The 13,109-nt window shown below is 24.5% G+C and overlaps 1 protein-coding gene across 2 annotated transcripts in view; it reads right to left on the bottom strand.

Moving 5' to 3' along the window:
* LOC129613393 (probable serine/threonine-protein kinase DDB_G0282963) overlaps positions 1-13,109 on the bottom strand; it is a 91,581-nt gene that overhangs the window by 37,533 nt on the left and 40,939 nt on the right. The gene's annotated exons all lie outside the window — the stretch shown is intronic.

Genomic DNA, 13,109 nt, shown 5'->3' with positions numbered 1-13,109 from the left:
CGAACCAGTCCGAATCGCTGCCAGTCTATCCGAATAGCAACGAAACAATTCGAATTGAAACAAACCAATCCGATTCAACATGAACAACTGCAAATTGCATCGAACCAAATTTAAATACAAAACGTCTTCAAATTAACAACCGTTGAGACAAATCAATTTTGTAACATTGATAATTTTCATAACTAGTTTACAATCATGATTAACATAAATTTCTAACAATATGCAACACCGTCACATATTTCATACATGTTATAAATCAAATAAAAGGTGTTCAAAGTTTGAATACAACATTTTTACCATTCGAAATAATTTTAAGTGTATTTACTCCATTTTACACTAGTTTGATTGAAAATTATAATTGAATTTATAATTAGGATTTCGGGAAAACACCGACCACCCTATATTTTTTAAAAATTCAACAAGATAATTTGAATGAAAAAAATTCAATTTATTTAATCATCAAATGAAATTCACACGATATTTTGAATTAATTAACTTTTTAAAATTGCATTAATTTCATTTGAATGAAAGATAACAAAAAAAAATAGGAGAAAAAAACAACATATAATATGTACATATACAACGCAGTAAATATTACCAACTATTTTTTTTTTTCAAATTTTTCAGTTTAGACAGTTTTGTAATTCGATCTCCAAGACTTGTTACCAAATATCCAACATAAACAAATCATATATGAATAGATTTGACAAATTCAGAATAAATCATTGGCGAAAAAATTTGAGTTTTATTAAAGCGATAAACGATATTAAAAGTAACACAGGGAATAGAAAATAATCGAGTAATGTATTTGTTGCGGTTAGCCTCCGAGAGCAAAATATATAATAATCTCAAACTTACAGTTTTTCAATATTCTGAATCATAAAACATAAATTGCAAATATATTTGAGATTTTAGTGCAAAAACCGTTCGAAGGGCGCATGAAATAAGAAAAGCAAAAATATAAAATATGTAACTCTTACGATAAAAAACAAAAATTATCGAAAAGAAAAGGTTTAAAATGTTTCACAGTGGTTTCGGGTTGTAATTGTAAAATTGAGAACCAAAATATTACTATATTAAATTTTTGAGTCCCAGATAAAAAATATTAAATTTTACGATAAAAAAACTAAACAAACACGATTATTCATGTAAAAAAACACAAAATTTCATTTAATAAGATTCTACTGTATAAGTCTAAATCTATATTATAACAGTTAAATATTCAAAGACTTTATGTATTTCGAAAAACTTGCACATAATTCTATTTCTAATGTTAAAAAAATCCTATTTAATTAATTTGTTTGTTAACGGTATTTTATTAGAAATTATATGCACGTAGATTTAAATAAATAAAATTTTATTAGTAGATATTTGGCATTCTATGCAATCCACATAATATAAAAAAAATTTTTTTAGCACACCTGGCACAATTCATTTAAAATGAAAAAATACATGCAAATTTGTTTTTTTCTTTAATTTTTAATTACGACAAATAAAAAATTAATTTAAAAAAAAGTCGACAAATGAAAAATAATACAAAAAAAATCATTAACAAAAATAAATATATTTCGTTTTTTCTCTTTCTAACATTCAGAAGGCAAAATTCTTTTTTTCACCTTAAAGACTTAACACAGTTTAAATCAGAGAAAAAAAAAACAGCGGTAAAAACAAATAAGAATGCGAAAATGTGAATGCGATTTAAATGCGTTTGTTGTTTACTAAAGAGAACAATAAAAAAAAATTTGCACTTTTATTTTTATACACAAATATGTATGGTTACATATGTATGTACAAATGTGAGCCATTTGTTGTGAATACATGTGCCATTCACACTTAGTTTAACTATTCATTTATATGATATTTATTATGTTATGTAAGTAAATATGATGTGTATAACACTTTTGTATAACATGTTAAAATTTTATAAATTAAGGTGGTGAATAAACATTTTACATATTGCATTTGGTTTGGAATCAGTAAAACAAATGTGAATAAATTATGAAAAGTATGTAAAAATATTTTATTTAAATACAAACGCAAATTTATCGTAAAAGAATTTAAGAAAAAAATTTAAAAAATTTTTTTTTAAATGAGTTTAATGAATTAAAGATTTTTGCTTAAGAAATTTAAATTTAATTTTCAATTTTAGGGTAGAATGCAACACAAGTCAATGTCACACAGTTTTTGAAAATTCCTTTCTTGATAATAACAAACGCAATTTCGATCATGGTGCTTATTCGGTGAGAGAAGATAATATAAATATTTATAAACCCTGTGCTACTATGAGGCAAAAGACTTGTACTACTGGTGGAATAGCAACTATTTTTCGACTTCAACTCGAAACACTCAAATACGGTCAACATTTTAATGGATTTTGAGAAAACACAGCTAGACAAACTAAATCATCAAACAATATCATCATAATTCTTATAACGCTGTAATTTAACGTTTTAACTAATTGAACTTATGAGTTAAAACAAAATTTTGAATCATACATCCTGCAACATGTATGACGTATATAACATTTCAACGAATAACAAAGAAATAATGATGGTATGAAATACGATATCGTATAATAGCTTGCGAATACAAATTATAAGAGTAAATACTCATTAATTAAATACTCATTTAATGTAACATATAAAGAACTTAAATTGAAAAAATATTTATTAAAAATAATCACGATATTTAACAATTAACGAGATACCCAAATTATTTCAATACGAAATAATTGAAAATTATTAAAAATATTGAATTCTTCCTTGGCGAAATTTTAATGAAGCTTTAATACACATATGTAAATGTGAACAAGAATGAGTGTACGGAGCATGGTCTTTTTAATTATTTAAGAAAACAAACACAATATTTAAATCCTTAAACTTAAAATACATACATCCTTTTCTACTTATATGATATTTTATTTTTATAAAACCAGAAAAATAAATATTAAAGTCGTAATTTTATTTCTAGAAATAAACACCATAAGACTAACAAATTTAATTTTTTTTTGACCGTATCTCTAAACTCATGTCTAAAATGATAACTAATAAAAGATCCCTTACAGTTAAAAAAAAATTAATCCCTAAAAAATGAAAATAATAAAGAAAAAAAAATATTAAATTTCATTTCCTTTTTCCCTTAAGCACACATACATATATACATCTTCACCTTATTACAAATATTTGGCTTTTTCCAAAAACTTTTCACCTAAAAAACAAAATTTTTCATAAGAAATTCATTTTCATCCTTTTGGTTTCTCTCCTCTCTCTCTCAGGCTCAACAAATAACTTTCCAGACGGCAGCAAAAACTTTCTAAGGATACCAAAAAAACAAAACAAAAAAATATACTAAGAGTGTATAAGAAAAACACAGTAAATTGCTATTTAATACCTGAGAGATTCATAAGCCCACAAAATAAAAAAACAAAAATAAAATTTTTTTCTAAGAAATGAAAAGAAAAGAAAAAGGAATGAATGAAAAGCAATTCGATTATTATTGTTATTACACAAGGATAAACCAACATATATGTGTATGTAAACATCCTGTAAAAAAAAAAAAAAAACAATATCAAAAATTAAAAGTGAAAAGGAAAAATTTTCATGTAAAAACTTCAATTTTGAGCAAAAAACAACAACCGCATACAAATACAAACACGCACACAATTCACCTATTTTAATATTCCGAAGAGAAACGAAAATGAAACTTGAATTAAGGTTCCAACAATAATATGAAAATAAAAATAAAATAAATTTTGTTGTTTTTTGAAAACCTATAAGTAAATAAGTAGGAAAAATTAGAATATCCTTTTTTTTTTTTATTTTGAATTCTATTTTCGTTTCTTTTGGAAAAACAACAAAAAGTAAAAATAAATAAAAACAAAAATCCCTTTAGTCCCAAACCATGTTTATAAAATATGAAAACCTTTTATTATTATCATAAAATATTGGTGTACACGGACGTTTCTATATATTGGTATAGGGAAAAGCGAACAAATAAACGACAAAAAAAAAATCGATTTAATAAACAGGATAAATCGATTAATTTAAATTTAAATTTATTTATTATATTTATATAGGAACAATATTACGCATATATAAGAATCTTGAAATTAAGGATATTCCTAAATTAATGTGTGATTTTTAAGGTTATATATATACCCTTAACATAAATGAGAAATGTTTAATAAATTATGAGAGAAATTTTGTTTTTTCTGTTAATAAATTAAATACATAAAAATTTTAGCGGACCGCAGTCCGTAAAATGAAAAATAACCCAAGGCATTTTCGCCTTTTATTCGTGAAAGGCGAACATGAGTAAAGAAAATGAGCCACAGTCTCATAGTCCTTCTGCTCCTCCTCCTCACAGCAATTCCTATAGAGATCATTACCTACAATTTCTCTCTGATGGAGAAGTACCCAAATCCTTTGTAAATAAAACAGTAGGAGAAACATAGTCGATCTTCTTAGCAACATGTCCCCTGTTTCAAAGTATAGCCGAGAACTGTCGAACCACTGTGATACAAATCCCAAACAGACGGCCGATTCCACTGCCATTCGCTTCGGCAGAATGTCCATTGAAAACAAAGTGAAAAAAGAAGTTGCACAATGTCGCAAATGAGCGCAAAATTCTTCTCACAAGCATCATTGCCATCCTTGGAATTTTTGCTTATCAGTTTTAAATTGACTAACATATTCAGTGCAGTACTTTCTGTTGCATTTATTATATTGAGCTCGCTCAAAACCATTTCTGATGAAATAGCAACTATAATGAAACAAAAATTTTTTTTTTAATGTTTGGCCATTAACACTGGGAAAGGGCAGAAAGAATTTTAAAAAATGAAATTTTATGTAATTTTCTCTCCGCTCATTGCCAAAAACAATGACTTCTAATTAAGTTTCTTACCCAATTACAAAATCGAAAATGATCTAAAATTGTGCATCAATTTGAGCATATTTACACATAAAATGTATCTGTAGAAAAAAAAACGCTAAACCCTCTTTGTTATTCCTTATCGTTCTTAATAAACTTCGAAGTGAGTATGTTAATATTACAATTTTGAGGGCATTTTATAATTAGGCTTAGCTCATATTAGTTTTGAAGTATTAAAATATTCTTAATGAAATTATAGAAAACTGAAAATTAAATTTCACTTTCTGTTTTTGTGTATAATAACTAAAGTAACCCCATTTGTAATATTTTTGATAACTTTGATCTCTATGTTTATTAAAATGTCAAAAAATAATTATTACATAATATATGTATTTACAGCATAAAGGGATTTAAAATATCAAAATGAAAATTTCAGATATAAAATCTGTCAAAACTTTTCGGCTTTATGTACCGTTATACTTAATGTAACGTTATACCGTTCAAATGAACTTTTATCGCTCTTCTATTGGGATTGGAGAGAGAAGTATGACGTGTACATGTATCTGTCAAAATTTGAAGCGAATTTACAAAATGTTGTAAAAATATATTTGCATTCGTGTTAAATTTTAAAAAATTAAACAAAAAAATTTCGGATTATCTAAAATATTTGTTTTCCCCTTATTAATTTTTATTATGGAATGTCATACATATAATATTCATATGTTAAGCATTATTAACATGTAATTATGCTTGGAATGAATGTTTCTTACATACATATATACACACAGGCGCGGTCCTGATGTATTCGTCGCCCTAAGCGGTTCCTAAAAAGTGCGCCCCCCCCCCCCTTCAACCGTTTCACCTATTTTATTACTGTGAACAAAATTTAATGGTCATTGCACATTGTGCATCATAAAGCACTTTCTTGTAACCTTATTATGCTGAATTAAAGAATTAAAGTCTGGAACTAAACTTTCAATTTTTTTGTTTTATAAACTCAAAAACAAGGTAATTTATTTAACTGTACGTTTTTTTATGAAGATATGATCAGATTTATATCAATCATTTAAACTTGATTTTTTGATTTTAACAACCAAAAAATTTACTTTTTGACGTACAAGTGAAACTTATTGTAAAAGGTTCTAAGAAAATTATATCAAATGAACTTTTTCAAAGCTTATTTGAATATGAAAAAAAGTAAAAATTTATTTTTATTTGTAATTTTAAATTTACGAATAAAATTTACCTTTTTATTTCACAAATCGCCTGAGAAATGAAGCAGCGTATAAAAAAAGTTTCGACTTGCATTCAAAAATTTAAGGAAAATCAAAGTTTCGTTCTAAAATTTATGACTTGAAAACTAAGCTTTTCATGTACATTGGTACAAGCTTTTATACTGTTCATTAAATTTTTTAGACTTTATTAAAATAAACGCATTTACTGGTATTTATAGGCTTGTTTTTTTGAAATTTCAGAATGTCGTTTTGCTTAACTGTTTTAATTTTGGAGATAAATGTGTGAAGCAAATTATGCGCCATTTCATTTTACTCTTATTTTTTGGATAACTTACACTACATCTACATATTAAACAACATTTTTTCAATTCAATATAAGTAGTAGATTTTATCAATTAAAATTTAATTCTGTGATTGATAACAATTTTTTCAAAAACGAAAGCAGAACATAGTAGTCATTCAAAATTTTTTGTTGTTAAACAAAAATAAAATATTGGTATACACAATCTCAATATCAAGCTATGCTTTCCATCATTTAAGAATATTGCTCTCATTCTCTTTTTCTAATTTCTTTCTATTCTCATTCTTAATTTGTGTTTTTTTTGTTTTGTTGTTGTTGTTTACTAATGCAATAGTATACAGAAAAAGTAATACATTATAATAATGTGTTTGTTTGTTTGGTGAGTGGGCGACAACTAAGCAAAAATAAAATTTTGCATGTATGAAACAATTTAAATATAATGTGTACGAACGAGTGTAGCCACTAAGCATAATAAAAACATTGCTTTGTGATATAATTATATGTGTACGAGCGAGTGTTGATAGGGAGCAATCTCAGCAAAATAAAAATTTTGCTTTATGAGATAATTATATGTGTACGCATGAATGTTGATCTTATTCATATTAGACAATATAAATTATGTGTACATGTGTATTTTTGAATATTTTTATTTGTTGCGTATATATGTATGTATATTATATGAGACGATTTCACTTATATATATGAACGATTGAATGTATACAGCTGTGTGAAATAATATTCTGTGTTTATAGGAATATACAATGCATAAAAAATCAGAATGAAAGAGTAGTGTAGAGTAAAGAAATGTATGAGTAATTTTAATTCTATGAACATTTTTTGTTATATGGTGCAAATAGAAAATATGTGTAGGAACAAAATATTATGTTTGCATGTAGGTAGATTTTATTAAGTTAATTTCGCTATAAATTGATGTATAAAAAAAAACTTGGAATCCTTTTTTTGGGTGAAATTTTTTTTTTTTAAATTTAGGGGTTTTTTAAGTTTTCAATGGCGCCCTTATTTTTTATCGCCCATTGCAAATGCATACTTTGCATGTATGATAAATCCGGGGCTGTATACACATAAAATACATGTATAATATGAATATAACAGAATTTTATATTTTTAAACAGAAATTCCTTTAGTTTTCTTTTCGGAAAAAATTCTTATAATTTTGACAACATATTTCTTCTTATTTAACTTTAATATTAAAGCTTTATAAGTAATAATATCATATAATCTATACGTGTTGGTGTATGTAAGTATTGTATGCACACAAATGAAATCTTTTATATTTTTTATATGAAAAATTCTCACTAATACAAACATAAATTAAAATTTTTATACAATTTACAAAAAATAAAATTTATATCGTTATTTGAATTATCATTTAAAAATCTTAAAATCTCAAAAAATTATTCTTGTGGTTATTTTGTATAGAGTTTTCACGATTTTGCCTCAAAATATGCAATATTTATCACTTTTACGGTATAAGTATTTATCGTAAATCTAATATCAAGATCAATAAAAACATGAAATGTTTGGTAATTTTGAAGCTTTCATATGTCTTTCTCAATATTCTTACGGTAATCTTTTTAATACACTCTTAACTATAGCACGAAAGGCGAGAAGTAGAAGCAATGGTGCTTATTCTGAGTAACAAATCACTAAGTGATAGTGATATAATTATCATGAAAAGTTCGCTATTATTATTACAAACAAAAAACAATTCACATAAAATGATTCGGGTCTATAATTAACTTTTTTAAACTTTTACGATAAATGTTACGATCTTTTAGTGATTCGATATTCAGAACAAGTCCCAATATATTCAAATTTCGAAGTATCCCATAAATAAAGAAATTTTTTCTCAAAACCGAAAAATTTTACTTTCATCAAACTGAAGCCAAAAGTTTCGTCATTTCAAATATTTTGACAGACGATCACTTGTGTCATAAATAATATATTTATTTATGAACGCATACACAAATCATACAAATACTTAATTCCTAAGAAGTAAGAATTTTAAAAGCACAAAAAAAGAAATTGAATTTTTTGCTGACTTACAAGAAATTCATATTGTGAGATGATTTCTTAAAATCAAACAGCCATAGTAATAATACGGTTGGTTAATTCAATCGTTCCTCAAGATATTATGGTGAATCTTCAAAATAAAGTTTTTTTTATTTTTGTTTTTCTTTCAACTTTTTTTGAAGAATTTTTAGCATCTTGTTTCTTTGGGTTCAGTTGTATATCATATCGTATAGTAAGATAGTTAAATTTCGAAAAATATAAAAATTAGAAATCATAAATAATTCTCAAAAAAACAAAAAAAGGAAAAAAGTATAAGAAAATATATTTTTAAAAAATTTCTTGAAAATATATTATAAGGATATACGAAGGATATTATATAGAACTATAAGTAAGTATGTATATGATATAAATGTAAAGATTTTCAATAGTAATATAAAAATGTAAAACAAGAAAATTCGTAAAACACATACTTAAAAAACATAATAAAAAAAAAACAGTAAATAAAAAAGGATTTCTCTTCTTTCGTACAAAAAAAAGGATAATATAAAAATAAATAAAAAGGAATTTTAATATGTTTTTTAAATTTATTATTATTTTTTATTTTTAAGTAATTTAATAAAGAAAAATCTTATAACTGTAAATAGAATTTTGAAATTGGTTTTTGTGGAATATTTTTCGTATTTAAATTTTTGTTTTATAATATTAGGAAAAAAATTTCGTTTTGGTTTATGGTGTTTCACATTAAAAAATACCAGAATATTTTGCATAACTACATGATACACACAATTGATTCAGCTTCGTATAACTTTATTAACTATTAAATTTTTGCTTAAAAATAATCTATAACAGTAATATTATATTTGTCATCATAGTCAATGGTAATATTTCTTTGAATATTTATAAAAAAATAGATAAAAATTTTCATTTTCGCCTAAAAATATGCAAATTTAGGTTCCTTTATTTTTATCTCCAAGAGCCAACTCGCTCGTAACGAGTATATTATAATTCTTAATAATTACGCAATCATTTCATATTAAGTTTACGGTAAACCACTTGCAATATGCAAATTTATTGAAAATTTTTAAATATTATATAAAAAAATATACAGCAGGCTAGTCACCTACCTAGTTAACTGTATGACGCTATGAAATTAGTGCATGATATCCATGCACTAGCCCTATGCTCCTTCTAGGAGTGAATAAGGAAAAAAAAATATAAAAAAATTAAATTTAATTCTATATATATAGATTTTATGTTATCATTAACAGAAAAATTTTCGCTGCCTTGTGACAAATTATATTTGAGGAAATCTCAATTATAAGGGGTATTATATTCAAAAATACCTTTCAAATTTCACAATTTGGTAAAAAAAACGAAAAAGTGTAAAAAAAAACATATGTATGTATGAATTACAAATACAACGTGTAGTTGTTTAATTAATAATTAATGTACCTATTATACTAATGTACCTATTAACTTAATGGAAACTTTTTTATACAACTGCAGAACAGATGTATAACGTAAACGAGTTAAATATATATGTATGCCATACCAGATTCCATTTATCCAACAAACTACCTTCATTGATTTTATTCTCATACAAAAATTGGATTTCATACATTTTCCTTCATCGAACAAAATTCACAACACAAATGTTTGATATCGATTCATATCAAACTTTCATGAAATTTTAAACAAATCAAACAAAATTCATAAACAATGTTTAATACGTAAACCCTCAGGTATTCAAAATTCATAATTTCATTTAAAATGTGATTAAAATTGCATTTTAATTATACAAGGTAAGTAAATATGTTTGGTATGATTGCAAACATATTTTAAGTACAAATTAACTTAAAATTTTTTTTTTTATTAAAATTAATAAACTAAAATATTCCTTTTTTAGCCACAAAATTAACAAGAATTTTATTAAATCTATTATTAAATTTCATTTTTTCTTTTATTTTTTTTTTTTTTTTGTTCTTCTAAACACTTATTTATTTTTTGTCTCGTATTGCAAAGCTAACGAAGCAAATAAAAAAATAATAAAAAAGAAAAACGAACGAAAATAATTTTTTTTTTCTTTTACTTCAATATTGTTAGATTTTCTGATTATGCATCAAACCAAAAGTAACAACAGCAAATATTGTAGTCGTTGTATATATACACGGAGTACTATACAACAATCATACAAACAACATATAAAATGTATGCAAGTTTTTATTATTATTGTTGTTAATGTTTTCTTTTTTGTTTTTCTTTCTTTTCAACAGGAACAACAGCAGGTCGATTTTTTAAGCTTCAAAACCGGAATTTTTTAATATGAAATTCCTTTGAAATATATAACTTTTCATACATAAATTTGTATTGTATAAGACATAATATACCATATAATTATTATAATGTGTACAAAGTATATATGTATATATCATATTGTGTACCTTGTGTGTACATAAAAACACTTTCTATATCTCTAAATATAAAAATTAATTTCAACTTTTTTATTCTAGTAAATATATTTAGCTATATACAACAATATGTACGATATAAATATGTATGATATATAAGTTGGAGTGTGTATTATAGGTATATATATGTATGATATGAGTATATTTGTATGTACATGAGTAAATGTAACATATATTCAGCTTAAATTTATTTTCAACATAGGATAAAGTAAAAACAGAAAAAAAAAGACAGAAAACGAACAGGAAAATAAATAATAAAAAAAAAAATTCCTAACAAAAATAAATCTTTAAAGTTTAGGATTTTTTTTTTTTTCGTTTTTTTTTTGTTTTTTACTTTTTTTTTTCAGAAAAAACTTTGTTGTATATTATAAGATGTGCGTTGCACACCTCACCTACATAAACCTGTAAGTAAAGAGTATAACAGTGTTTATTTTGTTATATATGCAAGTATATGTATATAAAAAAACGTACCCAGTAGATATTATACACAATAGTATTGCATATGATGGGTTTTTGTAAATATACATGTATACATATTTAATTTTTGGGGTAATTTATGTGTCTGATATTATATTTATACTCATCTTATATACATTATATACGTATATCTTTTGTATATGAATATAAGTACTTAAGTATTATAGAAATGATGAACATCGAGTATAATAATATGTATATATGTTATACACCACCAAATGCATGTGTTATACTTATATAATTTTGTATATCTTAATATTACTGTCAAACATTGTGGAACACAAACATAAAATGTGAAGTTATATAGTACAAATTTTTAGGAAATTTTTTAACAAGAAAAAAGAAAACATTTTTAAAAGTTAAATTTTACCTAACTTTTATAAGAATATTTTTTGTTTTTCTAAAATCTAAAAGAAAGTACTTAATATTTTTAATATTAATGAAAATTTGGTCTAAAAGAATATCAAATGATTTTAAAAATATTGTAGAAAAAAACTTGAAATTCGAAATCTTATTATTTAAAATGTTAAATTCAAATTCGAAATTTTAATTTAAAGTTAGAGACTATAATTAGTTAGTTAGAGAGGGAAGGTAGCTGCACCCTCAACGCTGTCACTCAGTGTTGTCACTACTCTCCTGTAGAGGACTGTATCCTATTCCCTAAATCCATCCAAGTCACTTTAAGAAATTCAGCAAATCACACAGGAACAATGTAACACATTCTATTAATGTACAAAAAAATTTTCGCACTAAAGCATTGAGCACAAGTTGATATAAATTTAATATAGTTTCCAAATGGTGTCAATGTTTATGAAAGCAATAAAAAGAACTATTATTGGCAATATAACAGTTACGTATAAATGAGAAGAAATATCAAAATTTCCGGCAGTTAATCTAAAATAAAAGCAAAGAGACTAGCACGTTTAGGCTTCGGCGACGAGAAAAACTAAACTCTTAACATATTTTTCGAATTGAAATGGTCGAATTCTTAACTAAAAATGTAAACTTAAAAACTTATAAAAAACACCTACAATTAAGTTGCTTTCAAAATATACAGGACTTTGAACATTCTTTAAGAAAAAAATATATAAAAAATGTCGTAAATAAGGATTGCCCCAATTTGAGAACAACAACAACTGATTAGTTCTTTTTTATACTTTAAAACTCCTGTTACTTTTCTTTTATAAAACAAAAAAAAAAAAAAATTTTTTTTCCGTGTTATTTTTTCGGTTTTTTTTTTTTTTTTATTTTCCTTTAGAAGTTTCATTTTTAAAGCATGCAATCCAAAGATATTTTTTGTATATTTTCAAATAAGTTGAAATATCTGGGACGTATATGTATGTGTATATAAAAATATGTTGACATTATACGGCATACCGATGTCTATACTAAAAACCCTAAGAACATTATTTTGTATAATAACATTACATACGTACATTCATACGTGTATATTTTTTTTTCAATTCAACAACAACAATAAAAAAAAATTTTTAAATGACGACCAAAGTTAAAAAAAAATAAACGCAATACGAAATAAGTATAAAAGAAAAATTTTGTCACAATGGAAGACAGAATTCTCAAAAATCACGAGAAAAAAACGAAAATAATATTGAAATACATGAGATCGACTCTAGTTCGGCGGCTCCTAATTGACAAAGAAGCATAATATGAAGTAAATTACTTCATAATTAATTAATTAAAATTTATTAAAATTAAAAATCCAAA

Source organism: Condylostylus longicornis, unplaced genomic scaffold, assembly GCF_029603195.1.
Source record: "Condylostylus longicornis isolate FDR11 unplaced genomic scaffold, ASM2960319v2 ptg000083l, whole genome shotgun sequence".
In the NCBI taxonomy this organism is placed as follows: Eukaryota; Metazoa; Arthropoda; class Insecta; order Diptera; family Dolichopodidae; genus Condylostylus; species Condylostylus longicornis.
The sequence above is the reverse complement of the archived record's forward strand: the minus strand, read 5'-3'. Positions and strand labels throughout refer to the sequence as shown.